The sequence below is a fragment of the Sinohyriopsis cumingii genome, chromosome 4, assembly GCF_028554795.1.
Source record: "Sinohyriopsis cumingii isolate HCF-2022 chromosome 4, ASM2855479v2, whole genome shotgun sequence".
In the NCBI taxonomy this organism is placed as follows: domain Eukaryota; kingdom Metazoa; phylum Mollusca; class Bivalvia; order Unionida; family Unionidae; genus Sinohyriopsis; species Sinohyriopsis cumingii.
This window is the reverse complement of record NC_142964.1, coordinates 109,750,011-109,776,906: the sequence shown is the minus strand read 5'-3', so window position 1 is coordinate 109,776,906 and position 26,896 is coordinate 109,750,011.

Sequence of the window (26,896 nt, the reverse complement as noted above, 5' to 3'; positions counted from 1 at the left end):
TTTACATACAACGGCGTCCTCTGAATGTATAGCACATACGATAAAGCTATAATTATTTTGGCTGTAGTTTCAAAATCGAATTAATAAACGATCGTTATGCAAACATAGCTTTGTTTGTTCAACACAGTCTGAACTCAGTTAGCACTAGTCTGAAAACAGCAATTGATGTGTTTATAATAGAATAATAAAACAATCTATTCCAGTGTGAATTAACAAAATAAACGAAGAAAATTTTTTAGACGAACATCATTGTAAGTTCAATTTCCTGCCATTGTCAGAATCATTAGGCTTTGCGTAAAAGCAAAACTGGTTAAATTCCATCCATACTTCTAGAAATAGCACAACAGGATATATGTTAATTTATATATGAAGTGTCAAGAATTGGTTTTATTTAATTTGTTTAATAATGGCTTTATGTAACATATATAAAACACAAATATACTTGATTAAACACATCCATTGTTTTCTGCCCTCCTATTAACACTTAAGTCTGAAATCAGGAATATTGTTTTATCTGACCACTTATAAAGTGCCCCCCACCCACCCACCCACCCCGCAATCCAATGGACATCAATGACGCAAAATGCTATTTCTATGAGCTGTTCAGAATAAATGAATACAAATGTCGGAGAAGGATTTCGCGTCATTAATTCAGACCAAAGTCAGACCCCTGATCTGAATGAGATTCCAGATTTAGTACCAAACATTTGCGGCCTGTTATTTTCGAGGAAACGTTCAATTTAGAAAGAAAGATGGTTTTGAGTACAGGCCATTAGACGACCAAGGTAAATGATATTGCTTATGTGATTGACCCACCTTTCATATAACAGATCATACCAGGTTTGTTTACCAACCTTATAATGAACATTTACATTTGGATGAAGTAGGAATGTTATATATTATTTATATATATTTATGCTTGTTTGCTGACGACTTTTAAACTAATTATTCCAGCACATTATTCATCTAAAGGGGTTTAAATTTTGACTTTCTGAAACTCAGAGTATGCTAAACATTTGCGAGAAAAAAAGTAATTCATCTAAGACAAAATGTGTTTTGTTTACAACTGGAATATCAGTTTTGTTCTCTGATCTTGGAGTCTGTGGAAAGAAAAGTCAGTTGGCTTGATCACACCGTCATTTTGGAGTTAATATAACTCCTCATTGCTCCTGGTCAAATCATACGGACAATACTGTCGACTCTGCTTCAAAGCGTGTCTTACACCTAAAAAAACATGATGCCGTGACACGCACTAACCGCCGCCACCCCCATCCGCCAGAGAAACCCAATAAACTGTAATTTGTGCTGGCATATATGTGGAAAGATTTTAGTGGAAGCTTTCTACCATGAAGAATGAAACGTACAAATGAATTTTCAAACTATGGTGTACCAGTATCTATTTTCGATAGATCTTCACTGTTTCTTAGTTGATACATCACGCGGTTGCTTTTCACGCACCGTTCGTGAAAATCTGATAAACATTTATTATTGTAAAATCCTAAACCATAGTAATTTAACGTTCTGTATGATATAAAGCTTGTAAATTCTGTGGACTGGGTTTTGTTATACATATGTCTCCAAAAACACAAACAGCAGATGACGATTCCATATCCAGTTAAACTAAATCGAAAAATAAGGACAAATGCCGAAAAAATCACAGAGTAGAATGAATGATTGGATTATTGGTTTTTAACGGCACTTTTAGCACATTACTGGCTGCATCACATCCTGGAAAAAGGAGCTACGTGCTTTTCCCAAGGACACACGAGGCAGCCAACTCGGGCTGGCCTGGGCGTGGTATCGAACATGTGATCTTTGGATTACTAGTTAGATACTCTAGCAGCTCCCTGGAATGAACGAACAGAGGCTTCAGATTTGCTAATGCACGCAATGACGACATGCCAAAATGCCTGTTGGCAAGTTTAATCGAGTCGTTTATTGATTCTTGGTATCCAAACAGAACTTCGCTCAAGTGCTATTTGGTGCAAATTGAGAAATGAGAAGCTTTCCATTAGGATACATCAGTTTTTGACCGATTTCTCCAGCACTTATTTTGTGCAGTAGTATTCAAAGCATCGCTTAAACGCTTATTTTATAAGTATGACAATAAAACGTGATTGATATGCAACACGTGGTCGATAATTGAGGAAAAGCCGAATTCGGTACCCTTAAATGTGAAACCAGATCTTTAGAATCCTGTTGAAATGTGCCCTTTTGAAAGTATGATAGCTTAATCAAATTTGAATGAGTCAATATAAATCTCAGACGAATAAAGAAAATCGTATTGTGATAAACATTATCAGATTTTTAAGCTGGCATAAAATCATAAACTAATAAAGTTTCTATTACAGCCGTTAAAATGTTTTAAGCCATAAAACAAGTTAACAAGACTTAGCGGAGATTAATAAACAAAATCATACAGAGGAATAGTTTGCGTGTCAAGGTGTGAATTAGGTAAATTCGAAATTGGAGTAGTTTGCGTGTCTCGGTGTGAATTAGCACAGTTCTAAATTGAATCAGTTTGCGTGTCTCGGGGTGAATTAGTGAAATTCTATATTGGAGTAGTCTGCGTCTCTCGGTGTGAATTAGTAAAGTTCTAAATTGGAATAGTTTGCATTTCCGATTGCAAATGAGATTTAGGTTTTGAAATTTGTAAAGATTTCCAATAAAGAAAATACGATACTATTTATTTATTTATTCTTTTTTTTTTGGGGGGGGCCGTCTTATTTACTAGAACATTAGTGTTTTTTATGCGATATAGAATAACGTATTGATACCAAAAGATAGCAGATTATTACAACAATAAAATAACAGGCAGTTTTGATATGAGGAATATATATAATGAGGACTTTGCATAGCGCCTAATCTTTAGAAGCTCTAAGCGCTTTACAACATTAGACAACATATATAAGATAAAAAACATATATAATGATATGATTACAAAAATAAACACCACTGAAATTAGAAAACATAAAAAACATGCTGAAAATAGTTAAGGTAAACCATTAGGTCTTTAAGTTTGTTCTTGCAGTCGAAATAAGTGCGTTTTGAGAGCACTCTTGAATGGGATCACTGTGTCTTTGTATCTACGTTATGCTGCAGACATATTCATTTTCATTGTTGAATATATATATATATATATATATACTTATTAAAACTCCAGAGTACACGTATACACGTGAGGACTATATACTTATTTATCTACAGAGTACCTATGAAGGAGACATGCTAATAAAATTGTCAGAGTAGATAACTAGAACATATACTGCTATTATCTCCATGTGATATGTGTTGAATATATACCAGTAAATTTGCAGGGTACTTATGAAAAATATATAGACCTAATGCCCAGAGTAGAACAAAAGAAGAATATATACTTTTATAATATCCAGAGTTGATATGAAGAACATATGCTAATAACTCTATTTAGTCCGTATTTAGTTCACATAAATAAAATAAAAATCTTATTTTAACTATAATGATTAACATATATCAGAGTCTGGTTTCTACTTGAAATGTTTCATTTTCATATCACGGAATTAATGATAAAACTCTGATCTTCAGGATCGTACAATTATACACAGCATCTATGAGGAACTTCCTGCACTTTTCCATAATACACATTCCCACATATTACACTGACTGAGGCAGAATAACTTATGATGAAGGTAAACAGTAAAGGATGACAATATGCGGACAAAATTAAGACTGCATGGGGATGATGGAAATTACCAATAATTACCAATACGGTAGCCGTTTTGGAAATGGACAGTATGAAGATAATATGAATTGCATGCTAAGAAATCCATAGATTTAACATTATGGGACTGTATGGGGACAAGGGGAATGTTAATGTTAACAACGCACTAAGGATTATGGGACTGTATGACAAGAACATTTTAATTTAATGTTCGTGGGCGGGGGTGGGGAGTGGGTCTTGTCTCTACTAATTTTTGTTTACATTTCCGTATTTTTTCTCATCAAAGCAGCCTAATGCTAATTTCCCCTTGTGACTATAAACTACTGTAATGTTATACCTATTAACGTTTATTTAACATTTACAATCCTCTTGTCTCTGTACAGTCTCAGTGTTAAACGTCTGGATGCTTCAACTTGAAATCCCTCTTGTCCCCCATATGGTTCCATATCATGTTTGAAGCCGTAATATTCATGTTCATTGTCTCCATAAAGTCCCAGTTGTCCAAATAACATCCCCTATTAATATTGGCGTAACTCAAACCGTTGCATTGGTTTTCTTGACATAAAAATATCCTCGTAAAAGTCCTCAATATTTCAAACATTGTTGAATATTAAAATTAATACAAAAACACATTTTCGGTAATTAAAACTTATTCAGTATTTAAGTGATACTTGTATTTATACAACAAAATCGACTGTATGAAACATGAATTACCTTTTGGGATACAATTGGAATCTGGAAAATTACATTACAGAACTTACCGGTTACACTACGATGTTTGCGTAAATATTTCTTTATCGTATACGATACAGAAGCCTTGATGACATAGTGCAGAGCCTTCTAGTAAATCCCAGAGCAAACATAAATGGACAGGGACATAAGGAAATCAGAGCCACGGAAATGACACGAGAGATTATGTGCTAATGCCTGGAACTTTGGCTGATGGATTGGGGAAGGGTTAAATGCTGATTTAAAAAGCTTAACCACAAGCGCTAACACAAGCACATAATTCATCCCCAAATCTTCCTTAGAGGTCCACACAGACGTCATAACATTGTGCTTTTGAAATGTGCGACTCAACATGGGAGTAGCATTTTAGTTAATCCTACTGCAGTTTGTGTTCTTTTTTTAACATAAGCTGGTATATCTTTGTAATTGGATTTTGAGCATTCAGAAATGGCTGAACATTCTGATTCTGTGAAATGGCTTACAGGGGTTAGGAGGCGGCAGCCATGTGCTATATACATGACCTCTGGAAAATGAAATCGTCCGGACTTAAAGCAACAGACTTGCCAGGGTCACCAGATGGTAAGTAAATTTCAAATGTGAGCAACATTTCTCTTGACCATTTTAAGACAATTAGCTTTTACAATAAAATAGAATCCATTTTGATTTATTTACAACAATACAAAATTACCTATGACGGATCTCCGATGTAGATCACTTGCCTCCATTGATATGACCGACTTAATATAAGATAGAATCCAAACATTGGCTTACAAATCAATTGACCTTGAAGCACGACAGAAACGGGACATTTTGTAATTTTTGGGTGTTACCAGAGGTCATAAACGAGGATTATTTGGGTGTGATTTTATGACTTTCTCCAACATAGGACTTAAGCCATACGCTGTAGGCATACATAAAGTCAACCGCATTGGGAAATTGCAGAGAGGTAGCAATAGATATAACAACATTAATACTAATAGTTGTTCGGCTGGAGTGAGATACACACCAATGATAGCAGCCTTGATACCAAATCTTGAACTGATATTATCAAGTGTTTACTAACTGAAGGTCACCTAATTTGGAATTAGTCGCGATTATCCGCAAAAAATTATAGTTGCTTGGACATTGTTGTTAAGTGAGCTAAATGTTCGGAAGACAGAGTGTCCATAATCAAAAGTTACCAGCCAGTTTCCGGAGAAATTACTGGTGAATAGCAAGACAATCAAACATGTTTTCTCTTCTTCTGGTTTGGCACAAAATTATTAGATGCTGAAAACGGAGCAACACTAGCGTGTCCCGTGGTGTTTTGCTAACTATCTATGATGAGAAAGAGTCAAATGGCGTACAAGCCTAATGGATCGTGGAGATCAATTCTGAAAGAAGCGACATTGACGGCGAAGCTTGTTATGACAAACAACAGGTTGTTGCAACTGGAACCGTTTTTAACCAAAGATGTCCAATCTGAAGACAGCAGTGTGAAAGGTGATGTTGACATGCAGAAGATAATCCCTCTGACAAAGGAGTCCTAAACGATGGTGTCGACCGAACCCGCAGAACCTACAGATAAACCGCCAGAGAATTTAGAAGGTGACTATTACCGTCGTGCCTCGAGTATCATTTACGTGTGGTGTCCAAAGGACGATTGCCGTGATGAACCCATATCACAGTTTAATAAAAACTCAACCCAGGTAAATAATTCTTTCAGATAATGTTCTTAAATGAGCATCTATCAAAGTCTGCGGTCTTAAAAGAAAACTTGTTTTTATTTATTTGTTCCAAATTTTGCAAAGACGGCAGCAAGTTTAAAAAAAAAACGTTCTATTATCGCGAATCATGTTACAGAATTACAAACCTTATTATCCATCAACGATTGCAAAATTCTCCAAAATGTTGCTAAATTGGTTACTCTAATAATAAATACAACATGATAAAGTGTTTGCTATTTGTGGAACTGGAAATTTATCTTAATTCAAAATAATATTTCAGTTCCTTTCTTTTACAACTTTTATACACTCCCGTATAGTTATTTTAATCCATCCTGAAAATGTTAAAAATGTGTACCTAAATGTTTTCTTCTTGCCACTACTGTTTATTATGTGATCTGAGATTTACTTTCATTGTGACAAGATTGTTCCTGTTCCACAACAGCTTTAACATCGTTGTCCAACTGGTATTGTGTTATGAACATCAAGCTCTATCACTTCAACAGACATCCGTAAATAGAGAGCACTCAGTAAATTGTAGCGTGTTTATAACGATTATCAATTTAGTAACACTGTGACAGCTGACACGTGATTCACTCCTACGTCGGATTATGAGCAGTCAGGTAGGCGTTTCTGTCAGTTCCAACTACATGCTTCCACATCAAGACACGGACTAAACCGTGAAGTACCTAAGTAGTATATTGAGAGTTCTCGTGATAAGTAAATTTTTGTTACACCAACAGACTGGTATAACGATAAAACAGCGTTAAAATATAAACTTAAAAGCATGTCTCGTGCTCTCAAATAGCGACGCGTCAATACTAAAGTATAAAAATAGATATGACGATTCTGAAGAGTAGTATTTTTACACCAACCCACCTCTAAAGGGAGGGATTCCACAACTCAGTATTTAATGATGCCACTGGGACGAGAGCGGAGTAACACGTCATAAGGTATAACGGTACCAATTGCGCAAGTCCAGGTGGGCGGAGCTTAAGGTGTATGGAACATTGTATTCAGAATTAAAGAACAAAACTAGCTGTGATTGGTGCATTATGTAAGACTTGTACTTTCTGTTTGGCTTAAAAAAAAGTTGAGCCTCTTGGCAACATGTGAGTTTGTGTTAATTTCTATCTAGATCATATTTTGTATTTTTTATGATTTTTTTAAAATATGGTACACATGACTGAAAATGTGCTTGTTGTGACTAGATAACTCTTACCCCTGTCTAGTTCCAGTAGAGTTATCTCTCTTAAATGCAATGGAGTACCTGGTTATGTCATTGTCAAATTGACAATCTAGCATTGTTCTATATGACAGCGTGTGACATGCATGCCCAAGTAGGACAGAAAGTATATTTATTTCACAAAACATTAGCATTGAGGTATATGGAAAAACAATTGGTACCGTGATACCTAAAGGAAAGAATAGCCTCACAGTGTTTCCATAGAAACGCATACATGTGGGCGGCATTTATGAACTATACTAGTTTGATGTAGGAAAACAAATGTATGCTGAACACTTTTGGTCAAATATTGAAAGTTCTTTAAGAATAAAATGTATGAAATCTTTAGAAAATAGCACAAGATGGCTTTGGATGGGGACTTTTGATAACTATAGCTATGATAGATATAGACTTGTGTTACCTGATGCCTTTATGTATGTGCTGTTACCTCCTAGATTGGAATGCATGCAACAAAATAAGTTATGTAAACATAATATAGTTGATTTTGGCCAAATATTGGCTATTGTACCTGCAAAAGATGAAAAATCATGTGTACAAAAACAACTATCTTGTTCTTGTAAGGCATGCCATAAACCAGGATAGAGAACATTCTAAGTACACTTGTAGATAGATCACTTGTACCATGTGGGATGTTCTGGCATGAGTAATTTTTAGGTAATTTATTAAGGATTTGGTATTCCTTCCCATTTTGATTTGAATTGTCCTGCTCTAATTGTCCCTTTTTTTTTTACACTCTCCTGCTTTGAAATTGTTCATGTAGTTAGTTCAGTTCTCTTGCATTCCCTTTTGTTGAAGTAGCAGTGAATACCAACAAACAAGAACAGTTTCCTTAAGTCAGCATTTCCCATTGGCACTTGTATAAGCCCAATTATAATCTACTATTGACTTTCAATTAATCCTATTTCTTTCTGTCAAGCTGCTCCTGTGGAATTTCCATGTTTGGTCCAACATTACAGAATGATAACCATTTTAGTCACACAGTGCGTATTCATTCCAGCAGCAGGGAGGGCGAATCCTACAAAATACTTTTCCGAAATACCCCTTCCACTGAAACTATTCCCGATAGAGGGCTTATTTCGACGAAATAACACTTTTATTCAGAAAACGAGGCAAAAAAAAAATGTCCTTGAAAATGCTTTGTATTTCCGCTGATATAACGCGAGTTACTTCAATAAATCCGACTCGTATCCGACATAATTTCCACGGTGAGGTATCATCGAAAAATCAGGTGTAGTTTGCGCCCCCTCTGCTGCTCTACGAAGACGAAGATTTCCAAGGAAACATTTTTATGTTAACTATACAATGTATCAAGGCCGATACGGTATCGTGTCCGCGGGTCGTGTAAATTTATTGTCACAAATCCATGCGGGGTTCTTTGAGCGCGACTAAAGAAATTTTTGAATTTATTTATGTCCATATCACCGCTACACCATGTCTGATGAATGTTTCTCAGCGTGTGAACATCAACTCCATTAAACACCGCAAGAAGATTACAGTTGTCTCTAATTACTTTAGGAATTTGTGTATAACGCTGAGTAACATAAATCACATCAGTGTTTTTATGACGACCTCGTGAAAATATTCTTGCAGGATTTTTTTGCTTGTCCAGCATCACATCATCATACACTACTAGGTTATTTATTTCCCCGTTAAGGTCTTCCACGGACGGAGCTTCTTCAATATCAGTTATAAATTCAACAACATCCTCGCCGTCTTCACTCAGCGCTTTTGCACTCTCATTAAAATCTTTTATAACATCATAACAACGTTGATCATCCACAGACGGAGCTATCAAGTATAGTTTGTCCCATTTCATCCACTTCATTATCATGTTCAGCAACAGCTGTGTTTTACCTGATCCTGACGGTCCTATGATGATCATTCTGATAGAATTTGGTAGCGCGGAATTATGCTTGACTGGTTCTTTCCTTCGCGTCGCAGAAAAATCAGTGATCTCCATTTGTATATAAGGAATAATAATTATGGATCTATATTGTGTGAAGTGTAAGGCACAAACCCCTACGAATGATCTAACAACCATTACAACAAAAAATAACAGACAAGCACTTTCTGGTAAGTGTGCGCGATGTGGCACAAAAAAATTTAGATTTCAAAAAAAAAAGCCTGACAAAGTCAGCGGAGGTGACATCGCAGCAACCCTCGGACGACTTCCAGGTACCCCTTGGGCTAAATATCCCGGAGAAAAACATCTCCCAGGATACAATTACTGCGGTCCAGGGACACGACTAGATATCAGACTTGATGAACAATCTAAACCAAAACCGGGAGAGTATCCGATAAACGCTATCGACGCAGCGTGTCACATGCATGATGTTGCTTATCGAAGTAAAGATCTGCAAGACAGGCATATCGCGGATGTGAAATTAATTCATGCACTAAGCGCCATAAAAAATAAATCATTTAAGGAGTCACTCGCTAATTGGTTAATAAGATCAGCGATGAAATCTAAATTAGCATTAGGCGCTGGATAATTAATAACAATGGAAGCGATTTATTATTCCCCGGCCGGATACTGGAGAGGTAATGCAGCAATTAATAAACTCGCCAACGCGGCATCAGTAACACGCGAGGTTGCCAAAAAATGGCTGTCAAAACAAGCAATATGGCAAATCTACTTACCACCACCTCGACAAATCAACTTTGCACATTTTGATGTTAGTACCCCCAATGAAGTTCATCAGGCTGACATACTATTCCTGCCTCATGATACTGTCCGCAGAAAAATATACAAATACGCGCTAACAGTAGTTGATGTTGCCAGTAGATACAAAGAAGCAGAACCGTTAGCGACTAAAACAGCGTCCGAAGTTGCCTCTGCGTTTAAACGAATTTATCAACGAGGACCTCTAAACTGGCCACGATTATTACAAGTTGATCCTGGCAAGGAATTTCAGGGCGCGGTGTCATCACTGACAAAGCAGCATAACGTTACCATACGACGAGGACATACTAAAATTCATCGGGATCAGGCAATTGTTGAGCGATTTAATAGAACACTCGCTGAGAGATTATTCGGATACCAGTACGCGAGGGAATTCATTTACGATACGAGATCTCGTGAATGGGTTGCAAGACTGCCAAACGTGATAGCCGCACTGAATAATGAAATTACCAGAACAACAAACATGAGACCTGTAAATGCAATCACAAAAAAATATATACCCCGCGTCAGTGAACGTGTTTCAACGCAGCCAACGACGCTAGCGTCCCCGTTGCTGGGTAATGTCACCGTTAGGTATTTATACGAACCCGGCGAACTCGAAGGAGGAAAAAAAAGGGCAACTGATCCTATATGGAGTGTTACCACACACAAGATATCCAGCATAACCAGATCAACTGGGAGAAACGCAATCTACAGATTAGATTCAACTGCTCCTCAGCGTGGATTCACACGCGAGCAACTTCAGGTGATTCCCACGGATACACAATTACCACCTCGATCGCTTAAATAACTGCAGCAACACCTCTGCGTCGATTACACTCAAGACAGGTCAGCATTACATTTTTACGCGTATGACCGAGATTGCTGTCTATTCTATCCACGGTAAATTGTCTTGGGTCGTTTTTCGAATACTGCCACAGCAATAAACAATTACAACTCGCACAGTGATTATTCTGACGCTCACGTAACGACAACACAGCGTTGATATCCAGGTTAAACTCTCTATTATTTTTCTTGTCGCTTTGTCGGTAACTGTCTAATTTTTTTCTTATTTGATCTTTTTGCGTTAACTCAACAACGGCTGACTTCGTTGACGTATCTAATACAATTCTTCGTAACTGAGCCATCTTTCTTACTCTGGACACGGCTAAATAAACTAAATTTGACCATTCGATGCGGTCATCAACGATCCAAACAGTTGTATCAGAAATAGTTAATCCTTGTGCTGAATGAATCGTCATAGCATATCCTAGTGTCCACGGTGATTTATTTATTGCTAATGCATCTTCGACCGCATCGACGTTAACTGTTACTATATCATTCAATACTAAATTTTGTTTCTCTGGTTTTCCGGGAATATCAACATCAATATTCTGCAATCGTGTATCACCTGGTCTATAACATAACGGCACTTCCAACGTTGGAAATTTCTGCCGCTGTAACTGAAATAGTCGCCGCTGAAGTGTATCTCTGACTGATTTTCTACTTGCAACAATTAAATCATCTGGTTTCCACGCCGTTAAAAAGTTATCAAATGAAGTCTCTGGAATTATTTCACGCATTATTTCACATTGGACTTTATTGGTTTGTAGCCTAATTAGTTTTTTAAACTCCTTTAATGTGTCATCAAGCGCTCTGATGTCATCACGCATTTCCTCGTAATAATCAACAAACCCTCGTAACCATTCGTGGGGAGATTCGCCGACAAATGGTGGTGGTTGACCATGATCGCCGCACATCACAACTGCGGTATTTTTCGTTAACAACCACGTCAGGAACCGTTGTAATGTATCCAGCGGCACAGTGTCTATTTCATCCCAGATGATTTTCTCCGGGATATACTTCGTTCCCATTCGCGTAGGAGTCCATGTACCGCCGCTGTATTTGAAAAAGCCGTGATAAGTGCAGGCCTTTACTCCGCGTTGTATCATTTCTCTGGCAAGTCTGTGTGTTGGTGTTAGCACGACCAAATCAGAACCGCGGAATAGTTCGATTGCACGAGTTGTCTTACCACAGCCTCCAGGTCCGTTCAAATAAACTGTTCTGTGTCTAGCAATTGGATCGTACACAGAAGGCAACGACAAAGTTGTCCACGACAAGGTTGTTGATTTACGATATTCATCTTTAATTTCAACATCAGCTGATTCACAGTACGCGTGCAACTCTTCCTTTTTTACTCGCCATGTTCCCCATTGATCATCCGATGTTGGTAAATCTAACGCTGTTAAATCGTCTTCGTTAATATAAAACGAATCTGTTGCAACCCTTACCGCGAAGGGAACACTATTCACCATCGACAATAAATTTATAGAAACATAAGCCAGCATAGAGGATCTCAAATGAGTGTACTGAGCTGAATCGCCGTCGATATAACTAACAACTGTTCCTAATCGTTTTCCAGGCATCCCCGGCAATGATATTATTATATCCTCGCGGCTACAAAATGTATCTTTCGTAGTAGTATCAGCGATAATGAAATTTAATTCTTCTTCATCCATAATTAATCGACTGTGATGTCGTTTATGATCATATGCTCCACCTTGAGTAAATTTACCTATCAATCTTCGGCCGAGATCTTTACAGTTGCGCTCATCATGTTTATACGCCAGTGTGCGTAATTCTTCTTCAGACGCTGTAGGATAATTTAATTTTAAGTCAGAATAACACGCAGTATCAGTTGGAGTTGGTAACCAAACTGAGGTTTGTTTTGAGTAACAAATAATCCCCTCACTGACAACAACAGATGTTAGTATTGTTTTGTCAACCATAAACCGCAACAACGGAAACGGCACCCACTTCCTTTCGTGGAAATGTCTGCCAAACCAAGCATAATTAATAGGATGTAACCGTGTTGCAAATTCGAACGATTCCACGCGAGCAAATCCAGTCAGGTCAAAATCAGGTAAAGGTCCGTTAATAGCTACTCTTGTCATTAAATTTGTGGGATGTCCAAATCGTTTAAAGTATTCAGCGCATTCGCCATAGCCAAGAAAACTTCCTGGATAGCACGCAATCATATCCACCGATACCATATTATCACTAACAAATACACTATTCCATAAACCGCCGTGTCCGTATTCGATGCAACTCTGCTGAACATTCTCGAGAAAACTCTTCATGGTTGGTTTCCAATTATTTTTTTGTCGTGCTATATGTGCGGCAACACTTGGAACAGTAAAACAATTAGTTAGTAATTGATCAACTTGCTCAGTTGAATATTTTTCTGTGAGCGCTTTCATTTCATTTTGTAACTCCGCAGTTCTATATATTTCTCCGTTCGGGGTCACGAACTGGTCATAATCACCAACTTCAGAACTTCTAAACAACCATACCGATACCGGATCGGTTTTACTCATTTGATAAATACAATCAAACATACCCGCGGAATAATACCTTATAACACGATCGCGTGGAAATATTTTAACTGATTCCGTCCAGGCGTGGCTGTTATGATCAATAATTGTTATTGAAGCTCCACTACGGTTGTATTTCGATTTATACAATTCCTCGCCTGTTAGCGATAATACCGTTATAGGAAATCTTAATAATTTTTCTAGCGCGGCAACATCCTTAATTGACGCCCCTACATCTTTGACTCGATTAGCCCATGTTGTTATTTTATTTTTTCTGATCTCAGTTAGACCATTTCCACGTGCTGCGTTTTTAAAATGTTCCATTACTCGCTCAGCTACACAATTTAACACCACTGATGTTTTCATTGGCGTGAGTTTATCTACACTTGGTTTCTTTATCGGATATATTCCGTAAACGACTGCAGTTACTGGATACGATCTGGCGTAATACGGTATATCAACCCCCGTCAACATTCCTGGTCTAGAATTATTGCTCAACAAAATAGTTTTCCTTTTAATGTCAAGGATAGGATCATTTTTATCACGGATAATCCACGTGTCATCGTCGTTTTCGTTGACCACTTTGACAATAAATTTTATCCGCATGAAATATCTTCTATCGTCGAGATACCCAATTATGTTACGCGCGATTGTATCGTTCATGGTAGCATCAATGATAACGCTCGCGTCGGGGATAATTTTATATGTCGACCACACATGTGCGGCGCCATCACGACGAAACTCTTCCTTGGCATTCTTGATAACACCAAGCAGTTCCTTTAACTCTCTTCGTCGACGATCAGTGGTTAACCGGTCAAGATCGAATCGAGAACCTGATACGGGTTTTATTCTGGATAGTCTTTCAAAACTCATTATTATAATTAAGACAAGTATTTAAATAGACAAAAATATTATATATAATGAACGGAAACTCAAAGAGTTTCTCCGGCGATGCTAGCATCGCTCATGCAAAGCATTTCTCATGCAAGTGGATTAAACTAAATTCATCAGAGCCGTGTAGCAGACGTTGCAGAGGCGAATACTGTGGACAACATGCTCAACAGGTCCGCGGTGGGAGTCTAGGACCGATACCGTGTATCAGATGCGGCATTGGAGTACGAGGAAAAACGCAATTATGTTCAGCGTGTGGGGGGAAACGCTATCGAGAACTAAAACGGTATTATGATAAAAAAAATCCAGACTCGAACACGTTCTCGGAGCGTGATTACATAAATAAGTTTTCAGACAAATTATGAATTAGACAAATGATTTGCTTATAGTATAATGAATCAAGAATTCGCCCCCGAACAAGAATTTGTTCCACATCCAACTATTCCAAATTATGAGGCAAACCGAGATGGCATAGTGAGAAACTACAGGCTGAGGAAACAAGTTGGTACAGTTGATAATGCTGGTTATTTAAGATTTACTGCCACGTGCTCAAAGAGGTATTTATGTCATCGTTTCGTCTATGAGGTTTTTAACGGAGTGATCCCTAGGGGTTTTGTCATTGATCACATTAACGGTAACATACTTGATAACTCTATAAACAATCTTCGCGTGGTCACTCAGAGCAAGAACTGCCTACTGGGTAACACAGGGCGTTGTAAAACAGTTGCAAGAAGAGCTATTAAATCTATAAACGCAATTACAGGTGAAGAAATTGTATTCCAGTCAATAAACGCCGCCGGTAGGTATTTCGGTATTTGTTCACCTGTTGTACAGCGTGTCGCAGATGGGATCTACAAAACAGCATTTTCAAAGAAGCTCAAACAGAAGATTTCATTCTGTTATATAACTCTTATCGCTGACACAAACGACGATAACTCCTCCGAGAGTGTGTAACGCTTTGCAGAGTTGTCGTTGGGTCAGAGGATTTGCTCCCCTGAGAAAGCCACCTTGATAAAATATTTTATCGAGTTCATAACATGTAATCATTTATTTACCGTAGAATATATATTTTTTTACAAACAATATTCTCGTTTTACTGAATATATCCGACTGTTTTGCTCTTCTGTGCTTGTTATATGACCGCGCTTAAGAAAACATACAATTAAAATATTTTAAACAAGTCCCGCCCACTGCTAGAGCGAATTTCCAACTCGCAAGTAACAGTTGGGTTATATACGAAATCGCTCCCTAAGACCTTTGGGTCGATCGAAAGTCAGCACGCGCAAGCAAAACCATAAATTAAATCCGCCAATGGCGGGTGTTTTTACACCATCCAATGGTCGATTCAATGGATGGTTTTGCTCTGCTGCTGACCGTAGAAAATGACCCACCTGTGTATGTTTGTGTCGTCATAGGATAAGTTAGGATAAGATTACATGTTCATTGTGCCTTTGCCTGCTATGACACTCGAATCAGAGGTTAAAGGTTGTTCTGTGTTGTATCGTCCCTCCCGAGCTTCTAGACCGTTATTTGACGATCTAGAAGTTCCTCATGGGGTGAGTGACCCCCAAAAATAAACAGATAGATGGATGCATAAAGCTCTACGTCACCTGGGTGCCCACCAATAGAAACATTCAGAAAGAGTGTTGGCCAAAAATAAACGGTAACATGAGGTGCCTAAGGGAAAAATCACAACACGAAGGTCTAATATAAGACCAAGAAAAAAAAATCCTAACAAAGGACTCATGAAAGAACCGTAGGCCGGTGAAGAGTACCCAGTAAGTGATAACCGCTCATCATCTATCTGTTTATTTTTGTTTTTGGTGATGCTAGCATGAGAAGTCCCTTGGACTTCCAGAGAAACTCTTCGAGTTTCCACGCTCATGCAAAGAATTTCCACGCATTTAAAAATATAAAAATATATAATAATATGAATCACGAAAATATAAATACCATACTTGTTGAAATTAAAGAATTACAACAGCGAGGTTTTAATATTTTACTAGACACTGAAACAATTATGTCAGATTTTGAATCCTTGAATGAGCTATCACAATCGGGGAAGAACAATCTCCCCGCCCGTTATAGGTTCATTAAGGGTTTGCAAGATCGCATTTACAGATCACTTGCCACGATAACTGAAAATCAGGTATCTGAATTTATTCCACTGTGCCGTGCAGTTGAGAAGATTCGTCTTGTATTGTCAAGCGAGTATGAGACTCGAAAATTAATTAGCACCAGGGTGAGACGGTTAAAAGGTTATATAAAGAATCTAAGCGTGGTGAACCACGTCGACGTGGAAATGCCTTGCATTTCTGACGAAAATACTAGTATTTGTGACTACGAGGCCGACAAGGAAGTATAAACCGCCGCGTGTGACTCACAGCACAAAGTGAAAGTAGAACCTGAGAAACGCTAGCCCCCCGCTTAAGTGTAAAGCACATTTCCACGGTAAAAAAAAAGTGTATTATTTTTTTTGCCCGAGCGTGGAAACTCTTCCAGAAATGCTTTGCATTTCCAGTTTCTCATGCTAGCATCGCCAGAAACTCAAGCATTTCTCTGGAAGTCCAAAGGACTTCTCAAGGGCGTTTTCAGAGTGTGAAACTCAAAGAGTTTTCGAAATGTTTTACATGAGAAGTCCTTAGACTTCCAGGATTTGCTTAAGCGTTTCAACATCAATACAACAATGAGAATAGTTCATAATCTGTTCTCGTTGACACCAAGCTGTGATCATATGATTTTGCTGTAGCTGTGTTAATTGTGACGACGTCAACAAGAAGTCTTCGTCGCCGTACACGTCAACGATTATCTTAACGGGGAAATACTGTCCCGAGAAACTCCTTGAGTTTCCAGAAACGCTAGCGTTTCCAAATGCGGTTTTTATTGCCTCGTGAAGAATTTGCTTATCATGAATATGAACTCGTGCGTGAATGTATTCACACATTATATACAACTGTTTTTTTTTAAATGCGTGAGCGATGCTAGCATCGCCAAAAACTCTTCCAGAAATGCTTTGCATTTCCAATTTGGAAACTCTTCGAGTTTCAGGACTTCACCAGTAAGTTCACGGAGACAGTCTCGCCACGCAGGTCCAACAAATTTCCCCGTTGGTCGACGAGTTTGAAATTTATCGTTGACAACCACGGATTATTACACCGCAGATAGACCACATTGATTGGTTCTTGCACAATCAGAAAACCAGGAGGGTCTCTTGGTGTGAACGTATACAGGATAAACCCCTGTTGTGCCGTCGTAGTATCTGATGCGCTGTAACTGCCATCGATGACGTCACATACAAGATTGACCGCGATAACATCTGTGATATTTACGATCCCCGGAGATACGTGTCTGCCATCGGATGCTGTACTGTTGTCGTGCTTGAGAATAACCGACTGCGGTTTTGTTCGCGTGTACGTGGCAGAAATATCTTCGAAAGATTCCTCGATGAGATCAGAGACTGATTTTCTCAGTGTGCGCACGTTATATCCAGGAAGTTTAAAATCTGAAATATCCTTCACGGAAATACCAAATCGGGATGCAAAATTCGATCTTTTTTGGGTTCCATAATCGCCCTTGAGATCCAGTAGATTCTGAATTACTTTTTGATTCATAAATTCCATCGTGGATACGAGTTTGTTTAGTTTTTCTATGGTGGTGATAATGTTCGTGCGTGGTTTTGTTATATCAGAGATATAATCTTGAAAATATACTCGCAACAGGTCTAGCTGTTGTTTATGTGCTTGTTTGATCGGATTAAAAAAATGAGCTTCTATGTCTTCTGGAAGGTATTCACGGAATCTCCCGTCTTCGAAAATTACATATATTATATCCAAGGGGTGTCTATCTGATGTTGAAAACCGGGCTTGGCCTGATCGTAATTGATCTGGAAATAATAAATGCTCGCCGTACACGAGGTCGTGTAGTTCTTCCTTCGTGGTCTCGAAATCCGATTTTTCAGGTTTTGGTGGATCCGGTCCGACCTCGGGTCGTTCTTGTGGCCATCCTAATACGGTTCTGATTGAGCTGTTATAAATATCCACGGCGTATCCCGGTGTTGAGATTTCAATGACCGCAGACAGCGTTGGTTCGTGCGCGGTCACAGATATTTTGGCTTCCTTGCCGGTGATTCGTTTTATTTGGCGTTGTATCTCATTGTTGATTTCTTCGATCTGATAACTCCCAGTGGGTAGCGTAATTGTATCCCATTCAAGTTCACGTTGTTGTGGGTCCGCGCTGGGTTTCCCGAACACAAACGAATTATTCGGCTGCTGACCGGAAAATGATTCCGACCTGATATTGGGCCAGCTGTGATACGCACTGAGCTTTGCCAACGCGATTTCGCTCACACGAATTGGAGTTCGAAAATTAATACCGAATTCTGGTGTCGTCGAGGACACTGAGATCATTGTGGTCCTTACCGGTGTTGTGTTTGTGACTATTTGTTGAAGCAGTTCCTGTGGCGTTGCCATCAGTGACATTATTTATTTGTTTAGTTTTCAAATAGTCATTGTACGCATCTGACATTAGTTTGAATTCAGAATCTGATATCAACGCAGCGTCGCTGGATTGCGCGTCTAACGATGATGATATCAGCGATGATAATTTCTGGTATGCGGTCGTGGCTGTATTTAATTTTGTCGTGTAATCGTGTAATTTTGTGTTAGCACACGAGCATATTTTTTTTGCTATGATGCCGAAAACTCCTGCCGCGGTAGTGGCCGTACAAACAGAGATTGTGGCCGCGACTGCAATTACCGGAGTGACCGCTGATAGTATTACTCCCGCGGATGCAACAACGGCGGATACTGAATAAACCATAACGTCTAACACTGTTATGCGTCTGCGGTATTTTTTTACTTTTTGGGACGTCGCGTCGATGACAGTTTTTAACTCAGATTGCCACTCACGGACTTGATTGTATCGATATTGTTGAGCATCTGGAAATCCTTCGGATTTCAACGTTGACATTATTATTTAAAATCGCTGGCGATTTTCAATTACGCGGTAACCAATTGAGGCGTTGCAGCGACGAATTCCAAACAAAACCAGTAAGATGTTGCTGTTAAACTATCGTCCTCGGCTTCAAGCATAAATGTTTCCTCGGTTCCGCTGTTTAGTATTACAGTGCAAACCCCGGAATACTTATCGGTGGAATGTCTCCAAGGATATGTTGTGAAGATTTCAAATTTAGCGGCTGAAAACACAGACAACCTGTAAACACCGGTGGCTGTTGCTGTATATTTGATAGTGTTATTTTGTCGTGACCATGTTGCGAATCCCGATGATACCGTGAATACGATGTTGGTGATATGCCCGGGAGTAACTCCAGTGGGAACTTTAATCAAACTGGTTTTGTTAACGATATCAGGAATACCCGATACGATATCGTGCTGTGTTTGTTTGATCGTGTTAATGTCGGTCTTGATATCAGCGAGGTTTACACCGACGACTGGAGGAGTCCCAAAGAACTTATCCACGGACTCATCAGTTTTTGCGAAGTTTCTTTGGAGTCTTTTAAACCCGCTCACGTGAACATCATACTCTGACCGCAGCGTATTTAGTTTACCGTTGACGATGTCCACATATTGTTTGTTTGACGCATCCTGGTCGGATTCGGGATTCGCTAACGCGGTTATTTTGTTGCCGTTCATGCTGAGTTCTCCGGTCATTACGTCGCCGGCTTTTGTTACTTTATCGCTGACTAGGCCAGCAACGTGTTGGTACTGCGCGTCGACGTATTGTTTGTTTGTGGCATCTTCGAGACCTTCCGGATTTTTTAGGATGGTTATTTTGTTGCCGTTCATGCTGAGTTCGCCGGTCATTACGTCGCCGGCTTTTTTCACGCACTTGTCAACACCTTTATCAATACTGTCTTTGATGCTTGCGATTGATATATTCGAGTCCTTGATCCGGCCGCCATCACTAAATGCAACGAAGTTATCCTTGGTAGCTCCAAGAACTCTGCGAATTATATCATTCCACTTAATGTTGCTCGTTCTTAGTTTTCCTTGCCTGTCTTGGAAAATAGCAACTTCATCTGGGTCAACTCCAGCTATATTCAAAAGATTATCGACTTCATCTCGGGTCGCATATTTTGAGAGATCAACATCCGTGCCAGGTTTGACTTTTCTTGTGAAAGGTCTTCCGTAAATATCCACCATTATTCTTATTGCTGTTTTTCAAATGCGTGAGAAGTCCTTTGGACTTCCAGAAATGCTAAGCATTGGAAACGCTAGCGTTTCTCGATGCGGTATATTCATGCACTACTCGATGCGGAGACGTTGCTGGATTTCTTGAGATTGCATCAAGAACATTTAAAACCTCGTTTCCACAAATGGGCGGATCAACTAATGTTTGTGTTGGTAGCGTCGACTGCCACACTGGAATATTAAAAAATCTGCTGTTGAGAGTGCGAGGCACTCCGCGGACATACCTGAGAAACTCAACTGGCGGTGCTAAACCGTACGAATCGAAATAAATAATTCCACGTGGATCGATCGCGTAAGCAACCCAGTGAGTTCCAGGACCGTCTTTGTTGTCGAGATTGATAATGCCAGTTTCTGGATTATTCGGCCGCGTCGGTAATTGATCTCGCATAAATACTCCTCTGAAATGTTTTATACGCAATTTTTTAACAGCATCGAGTAAATCAAAATTGCTCAACGGCGTTAGAATTTTTTTGGATACCATGATGGTGGAGTTCCTGGTAGTCTTAGCCCTGATCCGCGAGCGGATCTCCCCTTTTTTTCTTGTATCCGTTTCCCGTTGCCTTTTTTAGTGCCAGTCCAGCTGCGGTTCCAACTGCACCAAGTGCTGCGGCTTTTGCTACGGCTGGTGCTGCCGCGGCAATCAACGCCGGTATTGCTGCGAGAAGAGGAAATATTCCACCGGTTTTAGTCATGTCCTTGATAGCTGCAGCAGAGAAATTAAGTCGGACACCGGTTTTTGCTGTTAGTGCCTTATTAAAATGTTTAATCTGAGTATTAGTCAACGACAGCTTGTTTGGACCACCAACAAGTTGATCTCGTTTTAACGTTATTGATGTCCCGCACGTGCCTGCGTTCTTCGATTGCAATTTCTTCGTTTGACCGGAAGTCAAGGTGACATTAACATGACTGTATGACATTATATTTCAGAAACTAATCTAATTGTTACATATTTTCTACTGGAGCGTCAATAACTCTCATTCGTCCGCCAACACCTTCAAGCAGTATTGCTTTATCGGAGAGTATGACAGCAATCGCTCTGTAACCACCAGCAGGAGCACCTACACGAGCTCGGAAATGTAGGTCGACAACAGATTGTTTAACCAGATCAAGATGTTCCAGCGAAAAGTAATAAATCGGATATAAACTCATAAAGTCTCGCTGTGATATTTGCAGGCCAGTGTCTACATTAAGGTCGCGCCCCATAAATGACATCAGACGATGATACGCGCGTGCGACACGATGATGTTCGAAATCTATTAATATATCCTCAGATGGCTCCTGATGCCCATTTATTCTCAACGAAACTTCAGAAACTCCAAGTGTATCAAATACCATTGGATTTCTTTCCTGGCTATCTGTTCTAGCACGGTATTGAAATGCAATGAAAATATGTCGTGGTGCTGATACTCCTTGTTGCGATGATATATGCCATGTAAACAACCCGCCGTGATCACCTTGAATAACGTCTGTGGTTGTTGTTTTCCAGGATAGCAGTGATTTACCGCCCGTGTCCATAAATGGATTGACGGAGACAACACTGGCATCCACAACCACAGTTTAGTTAGTATTACCTGACCAGGGGCAACAGCAGCATCTCGCCAGATAGCGTCATTATCATCAGGTTTTCGCACAAGTACAACTGTGTGTTTGGCACCGAATATGACCTTGTGGACATCTCTGCAAAATCCAAAGATATGAGACAATGGAATCACACCTGAGAACTCTTCATCTCCACTTAACATCGATCTACGTGTTGCAAAACCCAAATTAAAATTTTCGTTCATCGATGCAACTTCGGTACCACCAGCATTCATTGTTACATTCCTGTTCTCGGGGCTGTCGGTTATATCCTTTGCAAACATCATTGATGGTCCGGCTGATCTGGTGTAATCATCCGAGTATCTCGCCAACCCGAGAATTGTTGTGGCAACGTCGACGTTATCATGAATTGTTTCAATTTCTTTTCCATCTATCATATAAATAGCGGATTTAAATAACGCCATGATGCCGTTGTTAACAAATCCAACTCGGTCGCCGATTCCGTAGTTAGTGTTATCATTCTTTAAAAGCCTACCTTCAACTTCGATGAAGGCCTCAGCGGGCAAGAAGTATCTACTTGTATCCTGGACCTGTAGTTCAATTCTTCCGCGTTGGTTAGGATCACGTGCTTCATAAGAATAATATTGAAAATCACGTACAGAATCATCTTTAAGTACTGGTTTGGACATATCAAACGCGTCATTGGATTTTCGCACAAACATTATTATTATTCGTGATGGTCTAATTAAAATGTTATCGTCACCGGAAACCACTACCAGCTATCAAATTAGCAGTTACACTATCTTGCAACGCTTTGGAGGTAATTCCCGCTGTTGCGATCTCAGCTAATTTTTGATTTACGGCCTTATTTACTACGCTACTAACATTTACCGGCATAGCTTCAGTGGATGGTAGTTTTACTGGCGCCAACCTCTTGACTGGGGTTTTTTTTTGTATCAGCTGTGCTAGTCGATCCTTGATTGATTGAAATGCTTTTCCGGCAAGACTACCAACAGCGCCAATGGCTTTATCCTTGACAACATCAGCGGCTTTCATCGCGAATTGTTTTACTAACGGTCCAGCTTTCGGAGCGATTCTTGTGACTAAATCCCTAACAACATCACCGACTCCATCTCCGTAAACAACCTCGTATACTGGTAATCGTGAGTTTACTACTCTGACACTTCTTGGTCTGCGAAAAGAATCGTGTAGTATCATTTTATTTAATTATTGTTTCTCTAACTAAATTTACTAGTCGCTGTAGTAACCATCCGCGAGTTCATCAATGAGTCCCCGGTAAACGCCGATATTCATAATGCCACGCTGAAATAGTCTCTGACAGATATCTGCGGCTTCATTTATAATTTCCGGAGAGTTGTTTCCGGCGCGTCTTCCTCCTATGAGAACTTCTAACCGTGATACGTCATTGACGATATTGTCAGGACAGATGTGGTTGTTATATCCGCGACCGGTGTAACCTTTTCCTGTTTTCTTTAGTTTTGCTGATATTTTAACAATTTCATCAGTTACAGATCTTTCCTTTTTTTCTATCTTTTCTACCTTAGAGTAGGTACTCTTTTTCGGTATTCCTTCCTCTAATTTTTCTCTTTTCTCTTTTAAATTTTTTAATTCATTTTGTAATTCTTTTACTTGCTTTTTCAGTATTTCCTCTTCTGATATATCGGGGGGGATGGACGACGAAACAGGAGTGGTAAAATCATCATCAGGAGCGCTAGCCCCAACGGGTTCACGCGATAAAAATTCAGGCACTGGATCGGGCAGTGTCATTTGCGGGGTCTGTTTTAAAGCTTGTGTTCTCTTCGCCGGTATTTTTGCCTGCTTTTTCATTTCCAGTTCCCGCATTTTTGCCTGCCTTTTCATTTCCCTTTCCTGCATTTTTGCCTGCCTTTCACTTTCCTTTGCCTTCATTTGTTGGTCTCTTAGTTCCTTATTAACCCCAATTACGCCAGTTTTTATAAAATTATAGGTATCATCAGTGCTAGATATTCGAGAAATACCTCGGTTTACTTTGTAAACATAATCCCCCCAATCAGCCTGGGTTATACCCGAGGCAGCTCCTGGTTTTAGAAAATCTTGCCGGTTAGGATAATTTAAGACAATCCAAGCAGAAAACTCCTTAAGTTCATCCACGCTAGTAAGTGGAATATTTTTTATCTCAGTAATACCATCTTCGGTAAATTTATTAATAAATGTTTCCTTAGCAACTGTCACTACTCCGGCGGCACCTGGATCAACTACAGCACCTTCATCTGCCTGTTGCTGTTTAAGTTCTTCTATTGCTTGAAGTAACCCTCGTTTTGATTTGGTAGGGTCAGCAGGATCAGGTTTTCCTATAATTGCAGTTTTAACTTCACCAGTAGCTGCTGTAATAGGCTTAAATAATTCCTCCGCAGATGTTGCAAACTCAACTCGCGCTTCTTGTCTTGCTTTTAATTTTTCTTTGACGGAATCACGAACCGGAAGAAATTTTTTAATCGCGGCTAGTCGTTGTCGTGCCAATCTAGTTGTGAATGCTTCTCCAATATTTGCCATTATTTATTTGTCCACGATTTAATTTCCCCGCGAAAACTCTTTGAGGGATCGGGGACATTTTTTTTTTGTCTCGTTTTCTGAATAAAAGTGTTATTTCGTCGAAATAAGCCCTCTATCGGGAATAGTTTCAGTGGAAGGGGTATTTCGGAAAAGTATTTTGTAGGATTCGCCCTCCCTGCTGCTATTCCATTCAAATCCACACTGTTCTTGAAACTTTGCATCCCATCGCAAGAATCCAAATTGGCATGAGATGATATCTGCATGGTTATGGAAGGCTGCACTCTACATGCCGGCATTGTAGAAAATATGAACTATGTGATATGAAAGAGCTGCGTCATCTTAGAAATTAAAATTACATGACTCTTGAGGTCTCCACTAAACATAGGAGTCTAAATGTTAGGTTCTCACTTTGTCAGTAATGTATTTTGAGATAATTTAATTGCAATGAAGTTAATACAGGTTGTTGATGAACTCATCTATATTACATGGATAATGTATTCAAGGTTACCACACCTTATGTATATCATTCAGTTATCTCCCTTACACAAGTCATAACATTTCAAGGAAATAAAATCTCACATTTTCAGTGACTGATTATGAAAATAAAGAGAATATTTGTGAAGTATTATAATAGCCCTCAATCTTGATGCAAATGTAAGTAGAAGCAATTTGATAATTTCTCACAGTAAAGTTTACAAGTTTAAAAACTGATAAGGTATGTTCTGCTTGGCTCTGAGATAAGTTTCTCTCTATCTTATGCCAATTATTATTAAATTCTTATGTAGAAGAAATATACTTTATATGTATCTATATTATCTAAATTATTCACCCTTTTATATTAGATGGAAATGAACACAACTTCACTTGAAATTTGGGTCCTGTAAGGGATGTTATAGCACAGTTGCCTTTGGGCTGTCCTTGGACCTGTTGGGCCCTGCCCCATATATTTGTCCAAGGTAAGGTCATCAAACTTTCACTTCTCATTTTTCGCATTGCTGATTTTGCCACCTTTAATTCCTTTATCATAAGCTACCTCTCCCTTTTAGATAAACACTTTCCTCCTGTTTTTAACTCCATTTGATGTGCTATACTTAGTGTTTATATTTGGCATTTTTCTGTATTTTATTCCCCTAATTTCACCTCCCAATCCAAACATAACCACTTAGAAGCTGCGATTTACTATATTTGGTGACTGACTGGCTTATTGAAATAATTTTATTCACATTACAAAGGAGGAAAGCTTACTATTTGTGTTACAAAGAGGATGGGTAGGTGGACCTTTGTGTGAGGACTGGTGGTTAGTGACCTCTTGTATCTGTAGATAGTGTAAAGTGGTCAAAGCTTATACTTTATAATAAGATTGGGTCATGTCCACCTGTCTCTGATGTTAAGTTCTGCACCTACCAAACAAATATAAATTCCTTTCTTTTAGGTGAATTGTACATTTTGAAGTAGGACAGGTGCATACTATTTGGTACATTGACCTTTGACCTAGTTATTACATAATATGATATAATGTGATTTATCCCATATCACCTATGTGAAGTTCAATAATTGCTGATATGAATAAGATACAACTCATAGTTGAAAGAATTCATTTTATTTCAAAAGATGATTTTGATGGTGAAGCAAAAGTATGAAAACAATAGTTCAAACAGCTCAATGACATTTCTATACACATTCATATAAGACATAGGTTAGTACCTCATCAAATTGTTTTTCACAAGTGAGACTAAGTATATTTGTTACTTATACAGTCCCGAACTATTTCACAGATTATTGGAAAAATTAAGGTTTGCTATAGGTATAACGGTACCAATTGCGCAAGTCCAGGTGGGCGGAGCTTAAGGTGTATGGAACATTGTATTCAGAATTAAAGAACAAAACTAGCTGTGATTGGTGCATTATGTAAGACTTGTACTTTCTGTTTGGCTTAAAAAAAAGTTGAGCCTCTTGGCAACATGTGAGTTTGTGTTAATTTCTATCTAGATCATATTTTGTATTTTTTATGATTTTTTTAAAATATGGTACACATGACTGAAAATGTGCTTGTTGTGACTAGATAACTCTTACCCCTGTCTAGTTCCAGTAGAGTTATCTCTCTTAAATGCAATGGAGTACCTGGTTATGTCATTGTCAAATTGACAATCTAGCATTGTTCTATATGACAGCGTGTGACATGCATGCCCAAGTAGGACAGAAAGTATATTTATTTCACAAAACATTAGCATTGAGGTATATGGAAAAACAATTGGTACCGTGATACCATAAATAATGGCTTGTTACGCCG